Source organism: Geotrypetes seraphini, chromosome 6 (assembly GCF_902459505.1).
Source record: "Geotrypetes seraphini chromosome 6, aGeoSer1.1, whole genome shotgun sequence".
NCBI lineage: Eukaryota > Metazoa > Chordata > Amphibia > Gymnophiona > Dermophiidae > Geotrypetes > Geotrypetes seraphini.
In genome coordinates, this window is record NC_047089.1 from 227323710 (window position 1) to 227351450 (window position 27741).

The 27741-nt window shown below is 42.9% G+C and overlaps 1 protein-coding gene across 9 annotated transcripts in view; it reads left to right on the forward strand.

Moving 5' to 3' along the window:
* TIAM1 (TIAM Rac1 associated GEF 1) overlaps positions 1 to 27741 on the forward strand; it is a 460276-nt gene that overhangs the window by 173960 nt on the left and 258575 nt on the right. For 6 of the 9 annotated variants that reach the window (XM_033949522.1, XM_033949519.1, XM_033949521.1 and 3 more), the window contains one exon: positions 6064 to 6238. The exons of the other annotated variants lie outside the window; for them this stretch is intronic. The gene's annotated coding sequence lies outside the window, so the exon portion shown is untranslated. The remainder of the gene's footprint in view (positions 1 to 6063; positions 6239 to 27741) is intronic. 9 annotated transcript variants of the gene reach the window in all.

Sequence of the window (27741 nt, forward strand, 5' to 3'; positions counted from 1 at the left end):
GAAGATACAGTCCAGCTTAATTCTTTTTGAAGGTAATCTCTTTGCTCCTTTCACTTGTAATAAATGGAAATGATACGAAGGTGGACTAACAATACGTTTTTGATTACCTTTTGAAGGCAATATCACCTTCTTCAGATCAGAAATGAGTAAATGAAAGAGCAGAATATATATATGTGAAACATAAAAGTATTCTAATGAGAGTCTCATGGGAAAGGTTGGACTGGCTGGGGGGTTAAGGAACAGGGAGGGACAGTAGGTGATCAGAAAGTAACAGAGTATAATTGTATTACTACTAATTATTTCTGTGGTGCTGAAAGGCATACACAGCGGTGTACATATAACATGCTGTACGTGGTCCCTACTCAGGAGAGCTTACAATCTAATTGTATGCTTTATAATGTGCTAGATTTGGGTTTCCTTTCTTAAGTTCTGACTGCTGCCGTGTCAAAGTATTTTTTCATTTTAACTTTAAAGGTTTAATGTTCCTAGATGATTTAAAATTTCCTTTTAGTTTTCTCTCCATAAAATCATTAATGCAAAAGTTTTGTCTTGCAAAATCCTGTACCATAGAGGTATAACTTAATTTTTTCTTCAGCCTCTGGCTTGTCTCTCCAGCGTAGCATCCTTCTTTACATTTTTTTTAAACATTGAATAATATACACTACATTTGAAGATGTGTACTAGAATCCCCTTATGCTGAATGTTTTTTCCTTGTGAGTGACTATGTGGTCCAGTTTGCAGCTTGGCATAGTGCAGGGATGTGTGCTGTTCTCTTATTTTTTTTTTCTCTCTCTAATTGGTGTTTACTTTTCACTATTGGGTTTTGTTCAGATTAGGTGGTTGTCACTGTCAGAAGACCTGTGCTGGTGAGCTGGAAATTCGTATCTCTTTCAGTAATTCAACCTCCCGAAGTAGTGGGTGTAGATCTTTTATGATTTCTTCTCAGTTTCTCCAGCTCTGGATTGTATGTTGCTACAAGGGGCACTCTTTCAGCAGAGAAAGGCACGGGGATAAATTTTTCTCCGTCCCTGCAGGAACTCAATTTTCCAGTCCCATCACCGTGAGCATTGTTGCTGTGCCTGCCCCATTCCTGTGAGCTCTGCCTTAACCGCACAAGCCTCGAACACTCATGATTTTAAAGTGTTTGAGGCTTGTGTAGATGAGGACGGAGCTTGCAGAAACGGGGTAGGGAGAGGAAAAGAACTCGTGGGGACAGGATGGGAAAATGAGTTCCCGTGAGGATGGGGAAAAATTTGTTCCTGTGTCATTCTCTACACCCAAGTCCCGCACCTCTTTCATACACAAAAGTTCTTCACCCGCTAAACTGTACCATTCCCTTGGGTTTCTGCAACCCAAATGCATGACGTTGGATCGGAATGAACACCACCTTCAGCTGGTTATTCTGGAAATAATTCCAGGCTCTAAAATTTTCTGCTAGGATATTAGGAAGGCCATGACACTTCTCCCACAGCATTTTAAAACAATCCAAAAGAAAAAATGGTGGAGTATTTTGAGAATGCGGGGATAGATTTCTGAAAAAGGTGTTAAAGAGTTTTTTGATAAGGTCTCAAATTCTTTTTCAGTTGTAAATGCAGTTTCCTAAAGCATGGACTTTCATGTAGATCTGGGAAATTGCCAGCTGGCTTACTAGTACTAAATATTTATGTAATGCTGCAAGATAAACACTGCACTATATGGGCAAAAAAGAGTCGGTGCCTGCTTTTTGGGACTTATAGTTTCATCAAGACCAGGGATCTCAAAGTCCCTCCTTGAGGGCCGCAATCCAGTTGGGTTTTCAAGATTTCCCCAATGAATATGCATTGAAAGCAGTGCATGCACGTAGATCTCATGCATATTCATTGGTGAAATCCTGAAATCCCGACTGGATTGCGGCCTTCAAGGAGGGACTTTGAGATCCCTGGATTAGGGCATTACAGGACGGAGATGAGCGGGCCTTGGTAGGCCTGGGGGTGGGTCTAGGTGGTCCAGATTTTCCGATTGGAAAATCTGGCAACCCTGTAAGCACATGTCTTCAGAAAGGTGGTTAATAAATCCTATATGGCATAATGCAAGTACTATGTACAAATAGTACATCTGAGAGGTTCATAACATGGTCAGCTCAGTGACGTAGCTATAGATCAGGGGTCTCAAAGTCCCTCCTTGAGGGCCGTAATCCAGTCGGGTTTTCAGGATTTCCCCAACGAATATGCATTGAAAGCAGTGCATGCACATAGATTACATTACATTACATTAATGACTTCTGTTCCGCCCGAACCTTGCAGTTCTGGGCGGATTACAAAAGAAACTAGCTGGACATTTCCAGGAAAATTACAATTTAGGGTTTTGGATTACAAAAAGATGACTGGACATAGTTCCAGGAAATTTACAGTTTGGGGAGCTGTTCACATGGTTGAGACTTTGAGGAGAAAGTTTTACGGAGAGGGAGAGACTTTGAGGGGGAATTTGTAAGGAAGGAGGAGAACAGGGGGGTAGAGTTAAGACATCTGGATACATTTTTTGAATAGCAGGGTTTTAATTTCTTTTCGAAATGATTTGAAGTCGCTCGTTGTTAATAGCAAGTTGGAGATGGTGTGGTCAAGTTTCGCTGCTTGCGTCGCTAGTAGGTGGTCAAACATCTTCTTGCGCTGAGGTCAATTTTCAAAATGCTGGATGTGTAAGATCTCATGCATGTTCAATGGGGAAATCCTAAAAACCCGACTGGATTCCGGCCCTCAAGGAGGGACTTTGAGACCCCTGATCAAGACAGACGCACAACACCTACAGTCAAAACAAAGCCATGAAAGAAGCTTGGAATTAAAACAGGGGAACTGATTAGGTAGAACTGCATTACATAGGGTATAGAAGGGATTAACGAGGGCAATTTTAAATTGAGTGAAGCTGAAAGGAAGTGGGATGCTTAGCAGCTTTTATACATCCTTCTAGGGCAGGGGTAGGCAATTCCGGTCCTCGAGAGCCAGGTCATGTTTTCAGGATCTCCACCATGAATATGTATGAGATGGATTTGCATGCACTGCCTCCTTGAGATGCAAATCTATCTCATGCATATTTATTGTGGATATCCTGAAAACCTGACCTGGCTCCGGCTCTCGAGGACTGGAATTGCCTACCCCTGTCCTAGGGTACCATACCATACTGATTCTCGTATCCCGCAAATGTTGACTAGGAATCATTGCGGCTTACATAACATTAGAAATAATACAGAGGTATCAACTTCACACAGACTTATAACAGGTCAGTGTAGTGAAGTGAATAGATGCGTTTTCAGTACCTTCCTGACAGGGTTGTGGAGTCGGTAGATAAATCATCCGACTCCAACTCCTCAGTTTCTGGTACCCACGACTCTGACTCAAACTCCAGGTATCCCAAATTGTCTCCGACTCCTCGACTCCGATGCCACATCCCTTTTTCCTGAATTGGAAGTAAGTGATAAGTCATCGTAAGCTCCTTGGGAGTTCGTTCCAAACTTTGGGTCCTTGGAGTTCAAAGGTGGTCTTGAAGAGAGCTTTCCTCCGGACCTGGCGTGGGGAGGGGAGTGGTAGCTTTCATCTTTGAATTGTCCTCGAGTCGTTGAAAGACTGTAAGACCGGGATAGCAGAAGTGAGTCCAGCTGAGTTTTCTCCATATATGGCTTTATAGATTATACACGCAATTTTGAACTGAACCCTGCATTTGACTGGTAGCTAGTGTAATTCCTTAAGTAGTGGATTCACCTTCTCATATTTGGTTTTGCGCAGGATAAGCCTTGGAGTACCTGCAGTTTCTTAAGGTCTTTCTCTGCGATGCTGCAGAAGAGGGAGTTTCAGTAGTCCAAGTAGGGGTGGAGGACTGCTTGGGTGAGGTTCACTTAACAATAGAAACCTGTTAATATAAATGGAGAAAGCTGCAAGAAATAGGATTTTTCCCTACAAGCAATCTATAAATGAGAACCAGAGAATTAGGTGGGTGGGAAACAGATAGCATACATTTTTTTTGCAACAGTGATTTTGCATATTAAGTACTATCAATTCCTTTCTAATTACAGAATGGCTACTATGATACTAATTTATGAGAATTTTGCATGCTGTTCTTGGTAATGCGGTTTATGTGCTGTGACGTGTTGGATATTATGGGAGTAGTTTTTGCTACGCAGGCATCAATGAGTTTTCTGAGTGAAAGTGTGTGCGTACTTCCGCTTTGCAGATTAGCCCAGGGAAGCTGTGTGCAAGGATTTGTGTCTGCTCTTTGGCTCATACAACCTTTCAGGCTGTGGTAAGAGCAGATAGCGTCGCTGGTTTTAAGAAAGGTTTGGACAAGTTCCTGGAGGAAAAGTCCATAGTCTGTTATTGAGAGAGACCTGGGGGAAGCCACTGCTTACCCTGGATTGGTAGCATGGAATGTTGCTACTCTTTGGGGTTATGGAATCTTTTATTACTCTTTTGGATTCCAGAATCTTCCTATTCTTTAGGATTCTGAATGGAATGTTTCTACTCATTGGGTTTTGGCCAGGTGCTAGGGACCTGGATTGGCCACCGTGAGAACGGGCTACTGGGCTTGATTGGCCATTGGTCTGACCCAGTAAGGCTATTCTTATGTTGTTATAAGTTTGAATTTTTGAAAGTGTGTCTAAATGGCAACCCTCCCCTCACCCCCAGGAACACCTCTGCTTAATCTAGGTAAACTTAAGTTCATTGGTTTACTGCACTTTACTGTTGTCTTCTGTCCTGTTGTCTTTTCCTTTCCTAATACCTCCTGCTGCCTCGGCATTAATCACAGCTTTCAATCCCTGTGGTAGGGGTGATGAGCTATACCACCTTCCATTTTCCTGTAAAACCAAGACCATCACCTACTTCCCATGGGCATAGGGATGTTGTGTACATGCCTCTTGCCCACATGCAAGAAAGTGATTGCCGGTGATGGAGAATCCACCAAAATATCAAAAATCTTGGCATGCATATGTTAGGGAGGCTGCTTTGAGATCAGTTCAAGTTTTGCATCTAAAACTTATCCCCAGCTTTATTTATTGATTTATTGGGATTTATTAACTGCCTTTAAGAAGAGATTCGCCTAAGGCAGGAGTAGGCAATTCTAGTGCTTGAGAGCCGCAGGCAGGTCAGGTTTTCACAATAAATATGCATGAGATAGATTTGCATCTCAAGGAGGCAGTGCATGCAAATCCATCTCATACATATTCATTGTGGATATCCTGAAAACCTGACCTGCCTGTGGCTCTTGAGGACCAGAATTGCCTATCCCTGTACTAGATGCATTTGCCTCATTGAAAGGGAAAGTGTCAAGAAAAGTGTGGAATAACTTGTAAGTTTCGTGGCTCCACATCATTCTCTCCTTGGTTGAGCTGAGAAACTTTCAACGGCTCCTCATATTGTGATGTCATAATGCCTCATTCCACCAATGCCTAAGAGCCAACCTCATCGGTGATGTCATAATGGCTTGGTTTCTCTATACTTGTGCCCATTTACTAGATCAGGGGTAGGCAATTCCGGTCCTCGAACCACAGGCAGCTCTCAGGTTTTCAGGATATCCACAATAAATATGCATGCGATAGATTTGCATCTCAAGGAGGCAGTGCATGCAAATCCATCTCATACATATTCATTGTGGATATCCTGAAAATCTGAGCTGCCTGTGGCCCTCGAGGACTGGAATTGCCTACCCCTGGCCTAAGGCAGTGTACAACTGGTAGAATTTAACATAACATGCCACCCAACTATGTAAATTCTTGCGGGGTGAAGGATGTTTTCGGCTGTCAGGACTTTGGAATTCCTGCCAGCCACACTAAAGGAAATGAAATTTTGGGCAGGCCTGAGCCCAAACTAGTTGGGCCCGGGCTCACTGAGGCCTCTAGTCCTACCTGTAAACTTCTGTGATTTATGTAGAAAATGCTGGCATATTAAACGAGCAAACTAGGGAGGGCTTTTGATGCACTGCAGACTAAGCTTCCTTGCGGTTTCCTACATATTTCAGACAGTTTTTTTTGCATTGTTAACATTTTTTTTTTTTTAAGTGTATTTGCTGTTGCTGATATGTGGGATTTTTAATCTCCAGGTTCACAGTGCTTGTCCGCCCACTGATGGAAGAGTAACAGAGTCTTAACGTGGCAGGGTCTGACTGATTCAGCGGTCCCAGTAACTTCAGTTTTGGTTTGATTTGCAGTCCTGTACGTCTCGATGCTACAGCTGTCTCGGAAATTCTCTTTTGGAGGTCCCCGCTGCCTTGCAAGGTATTGGAAGGGTTATTTTATACCCTCTTATTCTGGTGGGGAGCAGCTCTGGACAAGTTGCCCGCGGTTTGATAATTACTCCCATGCATTAGTGCACAAAAGATGAGAAGTTATATAACTACTACTACTATTAATTATTTTTATAGCGCTACCAGACGCACGCAACGCTGTACAGAGTCACAAAGAGTAAGAAAACAGTTCCTGCTCGAAAGAGCTTACAATCTAAACAGGCAAGACAGACGAACAGGATGTCATGGATATAGTTAAGGAGAACAGTTAATCAGCTGGCTGGGTTGGAGGGCAGAGGGGAGTACAGGACAATCAAGCCATTGTGACATCACTGATGAGGTTGTCTCTTATGGGTGGAAGAGCCATTATGACATCAGAAGCTCAGCTCTGCTTCCCAAAGACAAACAGGATGTCATGGATACAGTTAAGGGGAACAGTTAATCAGTTGGCTGGGTTAGAGGGCAGAGGAGTAGGGTTAACCCTTTCAGGACCATAAGGATCGTAGGCCAATTTTTGTGGTTTTGACGACATTTTTATGGTAAAAAGGGCTTGCAGATGCCAAAAAATTGATTTTTTTTTGTGAAATATCATTATTTTTTTTAAAAAAAATCAAACTTCTGGCTTATGGACAGTGTGGCAAGTGAATCTTCTCGTCAATCTGGCAACGACGCTAATGAATGAATGTCGGAACCAGTTTGTTTACATAAAGGCAGTATCATATGGAATCCGTACATATCAAATTTAGAACTGTAGACTATCCCAATCAAAATTTATAGGATTTTAAAGTTATGGGACAAATATGTCCCTTGGTCCTGAAAGGGTTAAGGATTCAAAGTGAAATCAAAAAGGTGGGGTTTCAGCCTGCTTTTAAACAAGGGAAGGGGCTTGACGGACAAACTCTGGTAATTTATTCCAGGCATAGGGGGCAGCTGGATGAAAGGAACGAAGTCTGGAATTGGCAGTGGAGGAGAAGGGTAACGTTAAGAGTGACAATGTTGCTCCTCGTAATCAAGCCGTATGTCGCGTTAGTTAGCTATGTTACCTGGGCTGTTAAGTCCATTGCTTTAAAATAGGGGTTCTCGACCCAGTCCTCGGGACACATCCAGCCAGTCAGGTTTTCAGGATACCCACAATGAATATGCATGAGATGAGAACTGTATACAGAGGAGGCAACGCATGCAAACGTATGCTTATTCATTGTGGATATTTTGAACACCAGACAGGCCGATTCTGCCAGGGGAGTTTCAGAGTTTCGCCCCTGGGATAGGGTTGAGGGCTTTTGGTTCCTCGCATGGAATTGTGGTTCTTCTCTGAAGTATTGTTTGCCTTATGATTTTGACTTTGGGATTGGGTGGTTAGGGGGGTGGGGTCCTCAGAGGTTTAAGGAAATAATAGATTTGGACTGTTTAAGAACATAAGAAGTTGCCTCCACTGGGTCAGACCAGAGGTCCATCGCGCCCAGCGGTCCGCTCCCGCAGCAGCCCATCAGGCCTATGACCTGTGAAGTGGTCCCTGACTATTCCTATTACCTACCTCTACTTCTATCTGTACCCCTCAATCCCCTTATCCTTGTAAATATTTCTGGACATGTTGGTTGTGTTCTTGGAGTGGGGTGATTGTTTGGGGGGGGGGGGAATAACATTTCACTAAAATGTTAACCTGATCATTGTTGTCAATGGAAGTTTCTTTGTTTGATCATCTGCTACTGATGTACCATTGTGTTGGCTTTGTATGTTCTATTGTCACTAATAAACAGATTTAAACATAAACACCAGCCAGGCTTGGTGTGTCCCGAGGACTGGGTTTGAAAACCCTGGTTTAGAGAAGGTCATATGACTTACTATCTCTTCTTCAATATCCTCGTTTTCCTTCCCATCCTACCTCCCAGCCCACCTGCAAAAAAAACAAAACAAACAATCCAACAAAGCAAAACAATAATGTGTTGACAAGCAGTTTACTAAACTATCGCATATAGTCTGGCAGTGATATATTCCATCATCCTCTTCCTGCTTATACTGTCATTATTTTTCTCGAACATAAGCACTTAAGAATTGCCATGCTGGGACAGACAGAAGGTCCATCAAGCCCAATATCCTGTTTCCAACAGTGGCCAACCCAGGTCTCAAGTACCCAGCTAGATCCCAAATAGTAAAACAGATTTTATGCTGCTTCTCCTAGGAATAAGCAGCAGATTTCCCCAAAGCCATCTCAATAATGGCCTATGGACTTCTCTCTTAGGAAATTATCCAAGCCTTTTTGAAACCCCGCTAAGCTAACTGATTTCACCACATTCTCCGGCAACGAATTCCAGAGTTTAATTACACGCGTGAAGAAATATTTTCTCTGGTTTGTTTTAAATCTGCCACTTAGTCGCTTCATCACATTAGATTTTACTCTAAACCAGATGCTTGCAGTCTCTCCATCTTTTCTCGTGGCATTTTAATTCTACCACTTGTCAGAGTCAGACCATATGGATTTACATTTTCTTGCCATAATCCTGGTGTGTGTGCTGTACGTCTTTTGATGTTCTTATACCAATCGGGCCGTTGGAATAACTTACAGATGCAAATTGCCTATTGCCATAGCTGCTCTGATTTTGTAATGCAAGATATTTGATAAAGAATTTTACACCTCCACCCTTGATCTTGTGCTTTGGGGAGGACTATTTTTAATCCAATGTGACCTACTTGTTTATCTTTCAGAGGGAAACTCCTTGGCAATTCCCTTTAAAAAGTGGATATTTCACACTGTATATACTTGTCACTTGGTTTGTTTGGTGCTGCCCTCCCACCCCCTTCCAATTATGTCCCTGAACAGTGACTATACTTTCCCTTCATAGGATGATAAATGGGAATTTACTTGTGGAAAATCCCTTCAAAAACTGAACCCAGTGAGCACATCAAAATACTTTAATTCAGTGCTTCTCAACCCAGTCTTGGGGATCTGCTCTGCCTGTCTGCTTTTCGGAAAAAATACGCCTATCGTGTCTTTCACAGTATGCTAATATATTTCATGAATACTATTTGCAGATATCCTGGAAATCAAAGTAACATAGCAGGTCCTCAGGACTTGTCGAGAATCCTGCTATATCCTATCATGTGCTGGGGAATTAGAATGCAGTGCTATCACATGTCATCTTGATCAGGGGTGCCCAATAGGTCGATCGCGATCGACGGGTAGCTCGCCAAAACAAAGTGAGTCGATCACCCAGGACTCACTTTGCCTTGGCGATCTATCGGGTCGATCAGTCTTCCTCTCCCCGACGTCAATTCTGCCGTCGGAGAGGAAGTTTGGGCCAGCCAATCGCTGCCTGGATGGGCGGAACTTCCTCTCCGACGGCAGAATTGACGTCAGGGAGAGGAATGCTGGTCGGCCCGAAGCAGGGAGAGCATGGGGCGTCGGCGGCGTTGGCTTTGGGGCCTGTTATCCATTGATGGCGGTTTGGGTCCTGTTCCCCGATGGCAATGGCAGTGGCTTGGGGAAGGGCAGGGAGAAAGAAAGAAAGGGGGCAGGCAGGGAGACAGAAGGAAAGAAGAGAAACAGAAAAAAGAAAGGGGGCATGAAGAGAGAAAGAAAGAAAGGTCAGGGATAGAGGAAGAAAAAGTTGTGGGAGGGAATGAGGTGTTTAGGAGAGGAAGCATACAGGCTGAAAGAAAGATTGGATGCACAGTAAGAAGAAGAAAGTGCAACCAGAGACTCATGAAATCACCAGACAAGGTAGGAAAAATGATTTAAATTTAATGATCAAAATGTGTCTGAATTTATATCTGCTGTCTATATTTTACAATATGGTCCCCTTTTACTAAACCGCAATAGTGGTTTTTAGCGCAGGGAGCCTATGAGTGTCGAGAGCAGCGCTGGGCATTCAGCGCAGCTCCCTGCACTAAAAACTGCTATTGTGGTTTAGTAAAAAGGGAGGGGGGTGGGTATTTGTCTATTTTTGTATGGTTGTTACTGAGGTGACATTGCATAGAGTCATCTGCTTTGACCTCTTTGAAAAAACCCCGGAATAGGAATGATAATTAACAATTCTATGCGTACAGTGTGCGTTCTGTTTTTTTAAAATTTTATTGTTGGTAGATCATTTTGACTTGGTCATTTTAAAAGTAGCTCGTGAGTCAAAAAAGTGTGGGCACCCCTGATCTAGATAACATAAGAACATAAGAAGTTGCCTCCGCTGAGTCAGACCAGAGGTCCATCCTGCCCAGCGGTCCACTCTCGCGGCGGCCCATCAGGCCTAATTGCCTGAACAGTGTCCCTGACTAATTTTGTAACTGCCTCTAATCCTATCCCTATTACCTACCTCTACTTCTATCTGTACCCCTCAATCCCTTTGTCCTCCAGGTACCTGTCCAGACCCTCTTTGAAGCCCTGTAGCGTGCTCCTTCTTATCACATCCTCCGGTAGCGTGTTCCATGTATCCACCACCCTCTGAGTGAAAAAGAACTTCCTGGCGTTTGTTCTAAACCTTTCCCCTTTCAATTTCTCTGAGTGCCCCCTTGTACTTGTGTTTCACCGTAATTTGAAAAATCTGTCCCTGTCTACTCTTTCTATGCCCTTCATGATCTTGAAGGTTTCTATCATGTCTCCTCTAAGTCTCCGCTTTTCCAGGGAGAAAAGCCCCAGCTTCTTCAGTCTGTCAGTATATGAGAGGTCTTCCATACCCTTTATTAGCTTAGTTGATCTTTTCTGGACTCTCTCAAGTACCGCCATGTCCTTCTTGAGGTACGGCGACCAGTACTGGACACAGTACTCCAGGTGCGGGTGCACCATTGCACGATACAGTGGCAGGATGACTTCCTTCGTGGGTCATGGGTCATGTCTCTGCCTGCTGCTTTCATATGATCACTGGCATCATGGAGGCAGCCAGGGAGCTACACTGAAACGCAGCTTCTAAATTGTGGGTTGGGACCCTAAATGGAGTCATAAAACCTGTCTTTCGGGTCACGACCTCGGTGGGCTCTCCATAGGTGCCTTTGACATGGTTCCTAATAGGAGGCTCTTAAACTCCATGGCTTGAAGTTAGGGCCCAAAGTGGTGAACTTGATTAGAAGCTGGTTGATGGATAGACGCCAGAGGGTGCTGGTTAATGGAATTTGTTCGGAAGAGGGTAAGGTGCGTAGTGGAGTACCTCAGGGATTGGTGCTGGGACCGATTCTGTTTAATATATTTGTGAGTGATATTGTTGAAGGATTAGAAGGTAAGGTTAGCCTTTTTGCAAATGATACCAAGATTTGTAACAGAGTGGACACTCCGGAGGGAGTGGAAAACATGAAAAAGGATCTGCAAAAGTTAGAAGAATGATCTAACTTCTGGCAACTAAAATTCAATGCAAAGAAGAACAGAGTGATGCATTTGGGAGGTAGAAATCCGAGGGAACCGTATGTGCTTGGAGGTGATAGGCTGATAAGCACAGATGGAGAGAGGGACCTTGGGGCGATTTGTGTCTGTGGATCTAAAGGCTATAGCCAGAAGGATGCTAGGCTGTATAGAAGGAGGAATAACCAGCAGAATAAGGGAGGTGTTGATGCCCCTGTATAGGTCATTGGAGTATTGTGTTCAATTTTGGAGGCCGTTAATGGTGAAGGATATAAAAAGACTTGAAGTGGTCCAGAGGAAGGCGACGAAAATGGTAAGAGGTAAGAGACCTAAGCAAACTGGAGGAGTGGGCAAATAAATGGCAGATGAAATTCAATGTAGGGAAATGCAAGGTCATGCATATAGGGAGAAAGAACCCGATGTTCAGCTACCAAATGGGGGGATTAGTATTAGAGGGAAGTAACCTTGAAAGAGATTTGGGTGTACTGGTGGATACAACAATGAAGTCAACGGCGCAATGCGCAGCAGCCGCGAAGAAGGCGAACAGAATGTTGGGTATTATTAAAAATGGTATTACGACCAGAACGAAAGAAGTCATCCTGCCGTTGTATCGGGCAATGGTGCGCCCGCACCTGGAGTACTGTGTTCAGTATTGGTCACCGCATCTTAAGAAGGATATGGCAATACTTGAGAGGGTCCAGAGGAGAGCGACACGAATGATTAAGGGCATGGAAAACCTTTCATACACTGAAAGATTGGAGAAGCTGGAGCTCTTCTCCCTGGAAAAGCGGAGACTCAGAGGAGACATGATAGAGACCTACAAGATCATGAAGGGCATAGAGAAAGTGGAGAGAGCCAGATTCTTCAAACTTTCAAAACATAAAAGAACAAGAGGGCATTCGGAAAAATTAGAAGGGGATAGATTCAAAACAAATGCTAGGAAGTTTTTCTTTACTCAGCGGGTGGTGGACACCTGGAATGCGCTTCCAGAGGATGTAATAGGGCAGAGTACAGTACTGGGGTTTAAGAAAGGATTGGACAATTTCCTGTTGGAAAAGGGGATAGAGGGGTATAGATAGAGGATTATTACGCAGGTTCTGGACCTGTTGGGCCGCCGCGTGAGCGGACTGCTGGACACGATGGACCTCAGGTCTGACCCAGCAGAGGCATTGCTTATGTGCTTATGTGCTTATGAACCAAAAGAAGTATGAGAAGATACTGGAAGACCTAAATATGTGATCTCTCGAGGAGAGAAGAAACAGGGGAGATAATGTACTGATGCTTAAATACTTGAAAGGTATTAATATAGAAACAAATATTTTCCAGAGAAGAAAAAATGGTAAAACTAGAGGGCATAATTTGAGGTTGTAGGGAGGAAGACTCAGGAACAATGTTAGTAGGGTAGTAGATGGATGGAATGCCCTCCTGAGGGATATGGTGAAGAGAAAAATAGTAATGAAATTCAAAAAAGTGTGGGATAAATATAGAGGATCTCTAATTAGAAAACGAAGGATGTAAATTAAAGAGCTAAGGCCGGTACTGGACAGACTTGTACGGTCTGTGTCTCATATGTGGTTATTTGCTGCAGGATTTGGATGGGGAGGGCATCAATGGGAACTCCACTAACTTGGAACATGAGGATGTTACTGGCCAGACTTTATGGTAGATATCCTGGAAACAGGATGGTTGGATAGGCTGGAGTGAGCTTGGACGGCAACTTCAGCATTTGGAACCTAGAACAATACCAGGTGGACTTTACAGTCTATGACCCAGAAATATCAAAGAAGAGAAGTTAATTTAATCATGTATTTTTAATGGGTATAATTAATGAGCAGGCCGGATGGACTGTTCAGGTCTTTATCTGTCGTCATTTACTATGTTGCTATGTTATTCTGCACTTCCAGGTGTGTTACACAATTTTATTTTTCCGCAACCATGAGGCTACAGTACAAGAAGATTGGGAAGCCCAGTTGAAACCAAAACAACTTCATGTAGGCACATTAGGAGTTAATACTATTCTAAATAGCTTATTCATTTATAGCATAAACAAAATACATAGTGGTTTTCCATATGATAAAGATTTAATTCTCATTATTTACTTGCAATCGGAGGATTTTCCATAATTCTTGGATAGAGAAATAACAGATCTGGGGATGGAGGAGGCAGAGAGTGGTGCTGTACAACTGAAGGGAGGGAAGAGAGCGAGAGATGTTGGTCGGGGAGGAGGGGTGAGGAAGGGAAGGAAGAAAGAGAAAATGGACCTGGGAAGGATGGAAGAAGAAAAAAGAGAAAGATATTGGACCCTAGAGGTGGCAGATAGGAGGGAAGGAAGAGAGAGAGATAAAGGACCTAGGGTTGAAGGTGAGAGAAGGAGAGATGGTGGACAATGGGAGGGAGGAAGGGGCGAGAAAGGAAGAGATGTTAGATCTGGAGGTGGGAGAGAGGGAGATATTAGCCCTTTAATCAAGTGGTTAATCACAATAAAAACCAATTTTAATTGCACAATCGTGATTAAGAATGTTAACTAGAATGTTAACTGAAATGCAACCCTAATATTAATCGCTTCATAAGCACGATATTTTTGTATCTGCTAACTACTTCTATAAATCATTTTAAAGAGCTAATTTAGTTCCGTTTAATTAATTAGTACTGATAGTTTTGTGTAGTAATAATACGTATATGGGCCCATGTTTTATTATGCATGCACATGTTAGCGCAGCTGATTATTCAGCGCTGCAAGGCAAAACAGTTCTTTGTTTTATGAGCATGGCGGTTGTAAGTGAAAATGTTGAACTATCCTGCCAAAGTGCTAGAAAACAAAAGCGGAATGACAGACACTGGAACCAAACTTCAGGAAAAATTAAACATGCGAAGGGAGAGGAATTTGTGAATGGAAAACGACAGACCATACCGGAGTAGTCTACTGGCTTTGATTGTAGTTACAAGCTCTGCTGTAGAGATTGCTAAAATGACCAAAGTGAGCAAGAAATCATTTCAACTTTCAACAAAATCGGAGATCATTCTGCTCAGAATCTGTATCTGTGAAGAATGGAATGGTGATAAAATTAGGACTAGGGAGCATGTACTGAAGCGACTAAGTAGTTGTAGATTTAAATATTTCTTCACTCAGTGTGTAATTAAACTCTGGAATTCGTGGCCAGAGAATGTGATGAAAGCAGTTAGCTTAGTAGGGTATAAAAAAAGATTTGGATGACTTCCTAAAAGAGAAGTCCATAAGCCTTTATTAAGATGGCTGTGGGGGGAATCCACTGCTTCTAACATAAGCAGCATAAAATATGTTTTACTCTTCAGGATCTTGCCAGGTACTCGTGACACCGAGTAGACACCGAAGAGGGAGTGGAAAATATGAAAAAGAATCTGCAAAAGTTAGAGGAATGGTCTAATGCCTGGCAACTAAAATTCAATGCAGAGTAATGCATTTGGGGATTAATAATAGGAAGGAACCGTATATGCTGGGAGGAGAGAAGCTGATATGCACGGACGGGGAGAGGGACCTTGGGGTGATAGTGTCCGAAGATCTAAAGGCGAAAAAACAGTGTGACAAGGCAGTGGCTGTTGCCAGAAGGATTCTGGGCTGTATAAAGAGAGGCGTAGTCAGTAGAAGGAAGAAGGTGTTGATGCCACTGTACAGGTCATTGGTGAGGCCCCTCTTGGAGTATTGTGTTCGGTTTTGGAGACCGTATCTGGCGAAAGACGTAAGAAGACTTGAGGCGGTCCAGAGGAGGGCGACAAAAATGATAGGAGGCTTGCGCCAGAAGACGTATGAGGAGAGACTGGAAGCCCTGAATATGTATACCCTAGAGGAAAGGAGAGACAGGGGAGATATGATTCAGATGTTCAAATACTTAAAGGGTATTAACGTAGAACAAAATCTTTTCCAGAGAAAGGAAAATGGTAAAACCAGAGGACATAATTTGAGGTTGAGGGGTGGTAGATTCAGGGGCAATGTTAGGAAATTCTACTTTATGGAGAGGGTGGTGGATGCCTGGAATGCGCTCCCGAGAGAGGTGGTGGAGAGTAAAACTGTGACTGAGTTCAAAGAAGCGTGGGATGAACACAGAAGATTTAGAATCAGAAAATAATATTAAATATTGAACTACTTGCATGGTCTGTGTCTGTGTATGGCTGTTTGGTGGAGGATGGGCTGGGGAGGGCTTCAAAGGCTGGGATGGGCTGGAGTAAGTCTTAACAGAGATTTCGGCAGTTGGAACCCAAGCATAGTACCGGGTAAAGCTTTGGATTCTCGCCCAGAAATAGCTAAGAAGAAAAAAAATTAAAAAAAAATAAAAAAAATTTAAATTGAATCGGGTTGGGCAGACTGGATGGACCATTCGGGTTTTTATCTGCCGTCATCTACTATGTTACTATGTTACCTGGATTGGCCACGGTTGGAAACAGGATACTGAACTTGATGGACCTGTGGTCTGTCCCAGCATGGCAATGCTTATGTGCTTTATGTTCCTACATGTCTAACGGAGTCAACTCCGAAATGAAAATAGGAAACCAAAAAAGCTGCAGCTGGCTGTTTAAGGTGAGTGGACTTGACAGGTTCCTGTACAAATAAGTACTACTTTTTGTGACGTGCATTGAACATGACAAGCTGGAACATTGAGGACAGGTGCTTTTGACATAATGCTTCATGCTCGGAAGAAAGGAAAACAGCTTTTGAATTCCTGGTGTCCTGGACCTGGTGAATGACATTCAGAGTTTAGCCGAGAAATACATTCCTGAAGCTCATGAAACTTTTCCCATCGGACTGTAGCTAAAGACACAGTTCAGCAGATGAAACATAAGAAGAAGACTGTGAATGAATTCAGGATATAAGTTTCAAGTTTATTTAAAAATTTCTGTTTTGGACTGCATGAGCAGGAGAATGTGTTGGTGAGTTTGAGGGATGATTGCTATGGGTCCTTTGCCCTGCAGTTCGGGGTATTTTTGCTATTTTCCTAAAATTTGAGCATTTGGTGTGCGGCATTCATCCTTCCCTATCCTTTCTTGGGATTGACATCGCTTGCTTTTTGCTACTTATGGAGGCGGACTTTTCCAATCCTGCCTGGCACTGACCTGTGTTTGATGTATACCATGATTGTGCCTTTTGTAGCATTTTCATGTATTCCTATCTTGCATTCTGTCTTACGCTATGTAGTGCACTGTTTTTATGGTCTGGAATGTGGTTCATCTTTGCTCAATAAACATGAGATTACAAAAAAAAAAAATAAAAATTTGATTTGATTTGATCGCAATATCATAATCCAATGCGATTTACAAATAGTAATAGAATCAGGGTAAGAAAAGAAAACAAAGAACAAAAACAAAGAACGTACAGTTGTTAAAACTATAACACTAAAGGACACAAGAGGAAGATAGGTTTAATTACAATTCATAAACAAATAAAATGAACATAGGGATTAAGGCAATAGGATGGGGAATAGTTACCCACTTAGCACAGACATGAATATTTAGACAAAAAAATGTTTAAAAGCTTGATAGTAGTCTTCACATTATTTTTGTTCTGATATTGCCTTAATGACTTTCTTTTAATCATCTTTATTCATTTTCAAACAAACAGTGACAAAGCAAAACGATGGTCAGCCATAGGACAAAAGTATCGAGAACATCAGTCAAAAACAAGTCCACGAATATACAATAAATATACAGTAGCCAGTCACCGAATCAAAATCCTCCCGTACCCCTCGATCCCAAACACCCTCCCCCCATTCTCCCCTTGATGACATTTAACAAAATTAACGATAATAATATAAGCTATGAATGGTGACAGGAAAAAAAATCTAAATGCAAGAACTGCTTTGGCCAAAAAAATTTGATTTTTGTGACCTATCAGGTGTTTGTTCGATGCCCTTCAGTTGTTTTTTTATCACGATGGGGACAAAAATCGTTTTGTTTTGCTGCAGCAACCGAGTGGCTAGAGCACTGGATGCTGTGTATCAGATGTGATTAATTCTGTATTGACAGAGGAGGCTGGCAGTGTCTGCAGAAATTGTGAGGGTTTGAAATATGTTGTGGGAGATGGATAGGTGTAGAAGGCAGATTCTCTCAGGTTGTAATTTTTGAGATGGGAAAGGAGGAAGGGTAAGTATGTTGGCTCTTAATTTCATTTTTGCTTTACTTTTTAATGACGACTGAGACTTTTTTTTTTTTTTTAAGAATTCTTCTTTTCCAAAGACATAAGAGAGGATGGAGAGATTACATTTTAATAGACATAAGCATATGCTTTTTTGAACATGTTTTTTATGTTTAAATGATTTTTATTATTCCAGCAGTAAGAAGCAAATACAAACAGTAGTACCATTCAGGAAATAACATTTTCAACAATATAATCAGTTCCCCTCCCCTCCCCAAGAATCCATGGCCAGTCCAATATCTGAGAGTGGGAATAAAATCTTAAAGATTCAAAAGTCTACTGCGAGCACGCGGTGTGAGGTCCTGCCAGAAGTGCTCCCACACCTGACAAAATTTGCGACCCGGAACAAGAGTCAAGTCTCCCACCATGCGTCTCTCCAGTGTTGCGTGCACTATCATTAGGGATCTCCATTGTGCATATGACGGGGGATCACGGGAGAGCCAGTTGGTGAGGATGGCTTTTTTCCCCATCAAAAGGGCTCTGGAGATAAATGCTGACATTCCCCTGGGTTTGGGCGAGGCTATATTATAAAATCCAAATAACGCCCTCGGCTGCGGAAGCCATCGTCTTCCCCAAAGCGATGTGGTATATAGGCCAAGATGTCTCCAAAACTGTTGGATTGCAGGGCAGGCCCAAAACATGTGACTCAAAGATGCGTGAGCCTGATTGCATTTCGGGCAAGAATGCGACGCAGTAATCCCCATCCGGGCTGCACGTTCCGGTGGAATGTAAAGTCTTTTTGAACATGTTTTTGAGATGATTTTCAAAACCCTCTTTATGAGAATAACTATGTAAGGAGTTAGGGCTCCTTTTACGAAGGTGCACTAGCGTTTTTAGCGCACGCAGCATTTTAGCCAGCGCTAAACCCGCGCTATGCTTCTAGAACTAACACCAGCTCAATGCTGGCGTTAAGGTCTAGCGTGAGCGGCAATTTAGCGCGCGCTATTCCATGCGCTAAGGCCCTAACGCACCTTTGTAAAAGGTACCCTAGGGCCTTAACGTGCGCAATAGTGCACGTTAAATTCCTGAGCACGGTAACCACTACCGCCTCCTTTTTAGGAGGCGGTAGATTTTCATCTACTATGCGCTATAGCACGCGGTAATTTTGTGCTTGCGCTAAAAACCCTAGCGCACCTTCGTAAAAGGAACCCTTAGTCTTTTAAAAAGGAATTGAAAACTTACTTATTTGTACGAGCTTTTTCTACAGCGAAATGTGGTGAAATATTCCTTTTGGACTGAAATGTCTTTGTGAGATTTTGGCAGAGGGAATGATGTAGTAGAGTGACTTGTTGCAGTTTGTTTTGTTGTGAAGATTACGTGAAATATTCTTTATTGTAATCCGCCTAGGTTGTAGGCAGAAAAGACATTTTTTTAAATAAAATGTAAATTATATGCTTTATATTAGATATTTTTTTTCCATTGCTTGAAATTTTTGGATAAATCTTTGCTTATAAACATATTTAAAGAGTGCCATTCAGCCTGATATGCGAAATCAAAATAGTATGGTAGCCATGTTAGTCTTCTTTAAAAGTTAAGAATTATACATTTTTTTTAAGAATGGAAAATAAGGCGACCCAACGACATTGGTTCTCAACTCAGTCTCTCATGCATATTCCTTGTGGATATCCTGAAAACTTGGCTGGCTGAGTGTTTTCCTGAGGACTGGGTGAGAACCCCTGTTCTATATGAAAATAAAATTATTACAAGATAAAATAGATTTAGAAAACAGAGTGTTTGGTTGATCATTAAAGCAAAGATACATACTTGCACATCTTTTACATTTTAGTCTGAGGAGAAAAATCTCATCTTATTCCTCCTCTTCCTGACCATTAGTGCTTCTCGATGCAGGAAAAAGTTTTTTTTCGATTTGATTTGGCCTATTGAATCAATTTTCGATTCAATTCACTTTTCCCACCCAATTGGGAGCTGTTTTTTTCTAAATGTCCCGGTGGATTTATTTTGTAGCCTTTCCACCCCCCACCCCCCTTTGCTGTCCACCCCACACCGGTACAGTGGTGTAAATAAAATAAACAAAAAAGGCTTTGCCTCTCTCTGTTAGGTCCTAGCTCGTGCTCACTGTCTAACACCAGCTCTAGCAGGATATGTATTTCAAATCTGGCATATTATAATCACAAAATAGAAAATATTTTTTTTTCGACCTTCCACTGCCATATCTAACATTTGTTTCTTTCTTTGTGCACTGGGTTAAATCCCTCTATTCCCTTCCATGCAGTATCTCTCCCTTCCTCCTCTCTATTATCATGTGCAATATTTCTTTCTCTCTCTCCATATACCATCTCTCCCTGCCCTCCCGCCCTATGCCCAACATTTCTCCCTCTCTCTTCTCTATGCACATCTCCCTCCTCTCTACCATATGCAGGATTTCTCCCTCTCACCCCTTTCTACCTCTTTGTTTCATCTCTCCCTTCCTCTCCTCTACTCCAACAATTTTTCCTCTCTCCCCCAATGTGCAGTATCTTTCCTCCCCATCTATCCCCCTGTGCAATAGTTTTCCATACCTCCCTCTCATCTCCCTATGTAGCAGCACCCCACCAACCTTCCTACTGTGAGACCTGACATACCTGTGGGCCTCCCGAAGCAGCAGCAGCAGCATGGCGGAGGCTGGCCTTGAAGAGGCAGTGCTGTGAACAGACTGACTGCGGTCTGCCCCGCCAGGGCTTCCCTCTGCCGTGTCATCAGCGATGTGGCAGAGGGAAGGCCCGATCGGGCTGCGAGCAGCCCATTCAGAGTGCTGTCTCTGCTGACTGGCCACCGCCGCTGCTGCTTTAGGAGGCCCGGAAGTATGTCAGGTCTCTTGGGGGAGAGGGTGTTGGTGAGCCCAGTTTTTTCGAACAATGAATTGATTCGAATCGATTCACTGAAGTAAATCAGTGAATTGATTCGAATTGGACAGCGCTACCGACCACCAAAACCATCTTTAAAAAAAAACAAACAACCTGACAGTCCTTGGCATCAGCCATGATGGTGTGTCTGATATTTAGGTACGCATCATCCTTAGAATTGAATCACATAGACACATTTTTAGACCTACAATGGTGAGAGGCAGTAAATAAATAAAAAGAATTGCATTGTGCTTTCCAGCTTGTTTAACTATCCCAAATCTATTTATAAGCAGTAATGTGCACAGAGCCTAAGCACTTGATCTGTAATGTTAATTTTTCCAAAGCACTAATTACAGTACAAAGTCTAGGCCTGTATCAGTGCTCCCACCAGTAATTTAATTTTTTTTAATTTGCAATCTGCTTCTCTTTTAATAGAGTGCTAATACAAGCTCTGCTTTTGTCCAGTCTTGATAAAATGTCAGTATGACACAATCTGAAGATGCAAGGTTAAGTGGGGTATAATCCAGTGTTCCCAAAGCCTTAAATGATATGGAACAATACATTCAAGTAAAATTGTTGTAATTAAACCATGCAGAACAATGTTTGATGAAACTAGCACGTTACCATGGGGTTTCTTTTTTTGTTCGTATTCATTTGATATTCTGCCTTTTACAAGCGTAAGAGAGAAGGCGGATTATATAATACACCGGGTGCATTCGGAACATGAGATGCATGCATAAAGGTACAAAGAGTATTGCGCACAAGATAAGGGGGATAACCAGCTTGATAACAGCAGTAAGGGGCAGGCAGGCTGTGATGGGAAAGGAGTCCTGCTAAGCCTCGGATGAGAGCCTGACCATGTTATGTATGCTTGACTGAGGTGAAGGATCCTGCTAGTATTTAGGCCCTGATTCTATAAAAGACACCTAAAGTTAAGTGTTTAGGTCGGCACGTGTAGCCAATATAAACGCTTAACTTCATTTTTTACTTGGCTCTTTCAGCGCTGATAATTGAATAGCGCCATTAAAAACCAATTTAAAAATGATTTTTTAAAAGATTAATTTTCTGTAGGCACCTGCAACTTCCTGGTAGGCAGTGGCGTAGTGAGGGAGATTGGCACTCGGGGGGGGGGGAGGGTTGGGGGGCCTGGCATCGATGCGCTGTGCGTCCCATCCCCACTCTTCCCTGCCTCTTGAGCATCCCCCCTGCCTCCTGCGTACCTCTTGAAATGTTCGCCACAAGAGGAACCAAAACTATAGCTACGTGATGCTGGGTTCTATGTTAGGAGTCACTGCCCAGTAAAAGGATCTAGGTATCATTGTTGAGGATACGTTGAAACCTTCAGCTCAATGTGTGGCGGCTGCTAAGAAAGCAAATAGAATGTTAGGAATTATCAGGAAAGGAATGGAAAACAAAGATGAGAATGTTATAATGCCCTTGGATCGCTCTATGGTACGGCCACACCTCGAATACTGTGTGCAGTTCTGATCACCGTATCTCAAAAAAGATATAGAAGAATTAGAAAAGGTACAGAGAAGGGTGGCAAAAATGATAAAAGGGATGGGACGACTTCCCTATGAGGAAAGGCTAAATCGACTAGGGCTCTTCCTCTTGGAGAAGAGACGGCTCAGGGGTGATGTGATAAGAGGTCTAGGGTAGATGTGAATTACTTGTTCACTCTTTCCAAAAATACTAGGACCAGGGGGCATGCGATGAAACGACTAAGAAGTAGATTTAAAACAAACTGGAGAAAATATTTCTTTACACAACATGTAATTAAACTCTGGAATTCGTTGCCGGAGAATGTGGTGAAGTCAGTTAGCTTAGCGGGGTTTTAAAAATAAAAAAAAAGGTATGGATAATTTCCAAAAAGAGAAGTCCATAGGCCATTATTGAGATGGTTTGGGGAAATCTACTGCGTATTCCTAAGAGTGAAGTAGAAAGGGTAGTTGAAATTAACTGGAAGGGGCAGGTTTATTCATGCTGTCTTACACTGCTAATTTAAAAAATGAAGTTGGGGAAATGTCGCTTTAGCTCCCCCCCCCCCCTCTTGCCACCCACAATATTTCTGTTCTGGTATCCATAAGAGCATCAGGCTATCCACAGCTTGAGATATCCCTGCATACAATGGAAGCACCAAATACAAATTTATTGTAAGTATCATGAAAAGCAGATTGACCAGACAGTCCCTGATGATTGGGTTTAGAAATGCTGCACTTGTAACCCTCTTGAATGCTGAATTTTTAGCCGTATTCATCCTAAATGCAGCCACAGTAACACAGTAAGGTCCCAATTCATTAAAGTCAGCGATCGTCACTAAACCTGTTTTTCACAGGTTTAGCAACGATCACTGCACAAACCGACCCACCGCGTGGTTTTCCCCCCCCCCTCGATCGCCCATTTTCCGATCCGGCATGCAAATGAGTAAAACCCCATGCGAAATAGCCAAGCGATTGGTTCGCTTACATTTGCTTGGCTATTTTGCATCGGGTTTTACGATCCTAAAACCCGACTGCTGTAGACCTTGTCGGTAACTGTGTGGCAAAAGCCACATAAGATCGAGTGTTGCCTTTCGTTTCTTTGAGTTTCTTGAGTCTTTTTGAGTAGTTTGTTTTGATAATTATTACAAACTAGCTGATCACCCAGCGTTGCTCGGATATGTATTTATCCCAGTCTTCCAGTATCGATAGACTTGTATTCAATTATTACACCTGGTAAAACAGGAAGCATTTGATTGTTAATTTCGTGGACATCTTCATTTTTAGCAGCAAGAATGGCCCTCTCTGTGGGGCTGAACTTGGACTTAAACAGCTTGGGAGTGTCAGCATTCATCTCAGCGAGCCCGAAAACTATGGGTTAGACACTAATATCTGTCGTTTTCAATAATTTTTACATGTCACCCCCTTCCCACCCCCACAGTACTTTTCCCCCAGATATGTATACCAAGTTTGGTTGAAATCAGAGTTATGCTGGAACATACACACACACACACACACACACATACAGATACATCCGATTTTATATACAATGGAACCTTGGTTTACGAGCATAATTCGTTCCAGAAGAATGCTCGTAAACCAAATTACTCGTATATCAAAGCGAGTTTTCCCACAGGAAGTAAGGGAAACTAGCTTGATTGGTTCCACCTCCTCCACCCCGCCCACTGCCATTGGCGCTTCTCCACCCCCGAGGCCATTGGTGCGCTTCCACATCCCCTCTCTTGAACCGGCATCGCCCCCCCCTCCCTGCTTGCAAACGCTGCTCCCCACTTGCAAACCGGCACCGCTCCCCCTCACGAACGCTCGCCTGCACTGAAGCCTTACCCCCATCTGGCATCGGCATGCAGCACCAGCCCACAGGAGGTGCCTGAAGATCCTGCTGCTTGCCGACTGGTTCCTTGAGCATCTGTGGAGAGAACGAGATTCTCGGAGAGAACGAGAGGCAGAAGGCCTTGAGCATGCGCAGATGCTCAAGGCCCAGTCCGGCAAGCAGCACGATCTTAGGGCACCGGCACTTCCTGTGGGTTGGTGCTGTGTGCCGGTGCCAGATGGGGGTAAGGCTTTGTGCGGACAGGTGTTCGCGAGGGGGGGGGCGATGCTGGTTCGCAGGCGAGGGGACTCGCAAATCGAGTCAACGGCTCGGTTTGCGAGTCACAATTTGTGAAAATATTTTGCTCATCTTGCAAAACACTCGCAAACCATGTTACTCGCAAATCGAGGTTTGACTGTATATAGATAGATAATAAAATCTTTTTAGAGTAGTAGAAGGTATAAAGAATCAGCATTTAGGTGTCACTCACAAAAATTTCTCAGTAAGGTAGGGAGGAGGGGTGAGCACAAATGATAAAGATACAGTATAGGGACCTGAAATGATATCTAAATCATAAGAGGTCCTATGAACTGATCTTCTATTTCTTTATGATATGCTCACCTTGTTCCATTCAGTATTTAGCATATTGTTCAAACAGGAATCTTTGTTAGATTTTAAAAGTAAAGATATTGAAAAAGCTCTCCTGAAATTGTTACAATAGTAAACTTTAATCAGCAGTTTTTAGCGTTTGTAATACGCAAAGATTTTTGCAAAATAGATTTATAATCATCCTGTTACCCTTTTTTTTCTCTTTTTAGTTTTGGTCAGGGTAGGATGTTTGCTTCTAGGCCTACATAGGGTGGTAACTGTGTCACCGACAGGTCAGCCTGTTTTTTGACAGGTCTATCTGTTACACACGCAAAATACCTGCCCCATAAAAAAAAAGAAAAAAAAATCCCCCACCGCTGCCAATGGCCCTCAACAATCGCGAGCCACCATTCCACCCCCCAAAAAAAAGATAGCAAGAGGGAAGCTCTCTCCCTCCTGCCACGAAGGCTCCCGCCCGCCCACTCCCCCGAAACAAACGGTAGGAGGGATGCTCACTTTCTCCTGCTACCACAGTGCCCCCTCTCCTCTCCGTCCTCTTCTCCTCCCCTGCCCAGTGCTTCTACCTTTCTGTTTGGAGCAGGAGGTACTGAAAAAACCTCCTGCTCCTCTTCTGGTCTGCTACGCCACTGGGACTTAGGCCCCTCCCCGGTGCATCATGTGATGCACAGGGATGGGCCTAAGGCCCTGATTGGCTCAGACACCACGTGCTCCTCCCTTGGGAGGGGCCTGAGGCATCTGAGCCAATCAGAGACTTTCTTAGGTGATTGAGTCGGTGGGTTTGCATGCAAATGATATGCATCTCCATGCAAATCATTTGCATGCAAACTTGATAGTGAATCAGTCGCTGTTTGATAATCGTCCAGAGAATTGGCCAACAGCGATTGAGTCACTATCTTTAGTGAATCTAGCCCTAAATGACAGCAGAAAAAGACCCCCCACGGTCTATCTAGTTTGCCCAACAAGGTAGCCATAGCCGTGCCTGCCACTCTGTGCACGCCCCAGTCATCCATGTTCAAGTGTCAGTTGTGAAGTTGCCACCATGCCAGAAACCGATTTTCAAAGATCACCTGATGGATGCAATCCCCCTTCCATCCTGGAAGTTGCTGGCCAATACCTCGAACACTGAACTAATCATTGCCATTCTAACCAGTACTAACCAATGGCTGGCCATGTGTTAGATTTTGAAGGGAACAGCTAACTTGACTGATTTTTACCCTGTTGATCTTGAATCCTCTTCATGGCTGATGTATTTGTCATCCACCCACCTTCACGTTATTTTCGTAGCTCCTGACTCACAGCTGCTGTCATGTATACTCCACTCTGGATGCAAGAAGTTTCATTTTTGTGCCCATGTAGGAGTATAAAACTTCAGTATTTGATTAGGGTTTCAGTTCTTATAGCAGCCTGAAATCAATTAAAAAAAAAATATATATATATATTCTTTATTCATTTTTTTAAAACTTACAATAAATGCAACAGCATAGAACCTCATTTTATACTTAAAGACATCACTTAATAGCCTATTATAATCTAATTCAGGTCCCATATCCTTCCCTCCCCCATATTCAATAACATTCTTCAAACATAAGAAAACACATAATAACCCCCACATTATCTGTACTCATAAGAAAGCCAAAATACCCTCTCACCCCCCTCCTCCCACCTTGGACGTGCATAGTTAAGGGGAAAAAATGATATTCATTCATTATAGTATTTTGGTAATGGCTCTCAAGTATCCTGAAATTTCTTAAAATTCCCCTGCTGTATGGCAATTACCCGTTCCATTTTAAATATGTGACATAGAGAGTTCCACCAAAAGCTATAATTCAGATGATCCCAATTTTTCAGCCTGAAATCAATTCAATTTTCAGGTCAAAATACATATCCAGCACGAAATTCAAAGGGGATTATGCTCTGGATTCTGAATAAGTTGCCCATATTCGGGTACGGATCTCAGATCTGCATGTAAACTAATCAGTCAATTAGGTGTTAACAATTATTGGAGTTAGCAAGCAATTGGCAGTAATTAAGAGTTAAGTGCGGATCTGCCCAGCACCCTATTCTATGATATGTATCCTTAAATTTCATAGATTGCAATTCCATAGGGGGTGTGGCCATGGAAGGGGCATGGACAGATCAAGGCCTTCCCAGAATTTAAGCCTGATGCTATAGAATACCTCCATTTGCACACCTAACTGCCATCGGTTGGGCACCAGCAATTATACCAGCCTTTGGTAGGTGTAAGTGCTCTCGCCCAAAGTTGGGCACAAAGGACCCAATTCTATAAACGGCGACTGGTCCTGAATTCAGAACAAAGGACAGGTCAATATTCAGTTTATTTCTTGATTCCCAAAGGGGGGGGGGGCTCGTTTCGGCTAGTTCTGGACCTCGAAAGGTTAAACAGAGCTCTTGGGGTGCGCCATTTCCGCAGAGAGTCTCTATGCTCATAGCTTCAATGCAGCTTCTCTACTGCCAACTCCAGACTCCATCCCTTCTATCTTGCTGCACCATATGCCTGGAACAGACTGTCTGAATCAGTACATCAGGCTCAGTCTCTGGCAGTGTTCGAATCTAGGCTAAAAGCCCATTTTTTCAAGGCGGCTTTTAACTCCTAACTCCTGCAGCCTGTTTCATCATTCCCTATGTGAGAAATTCTCTAATCCCTATTTATCCTTTTTGCCTGTTTTAATTAGATTGAAAGCTCTATCGAGCAGGAATTGTCTCTTACATGTTTAATGTGCAGCACTGCATATGTATGGCAGCGCTATAGACATGATAAGTAATAGCGGTAAAAGGTATCGAGTAGTTCTGTGCTGAGGCATGATTCTTTTAAAGTTAGGTGCATGTTATAGAATCACTCCTAGCAGTGCCTAAAGTGGACTTAGATGTAAATAGGCATGCCATTATATTTATGCCAGGGTTTTCTTGGCCTAAATGAGTGCACCCAAGTTAGACGCCTAAGTCCAAAACAGGTACCTACCTGATAAACACGCCCGTAATCCACCCCTCTAACCATGCCTATTTTTTGGACGACACCTTGGACTAGGCGCCTATCTCAAAGTGGTAAGCGCCTACCAAGTTAGGCACCTACAGTTCAATTAAGTGCAACTTACATCAGTTATGAAGTGCTATTTTTTTTTTTTTATCATTGTTGCCGATTAAGACTTTTTTAAATAATTAAGTTAGACACCTAAATCGGCTAGGTGCCTAACTTTAGGGATCATTTTTAGAATTGGGGCCAAAATGTTAGC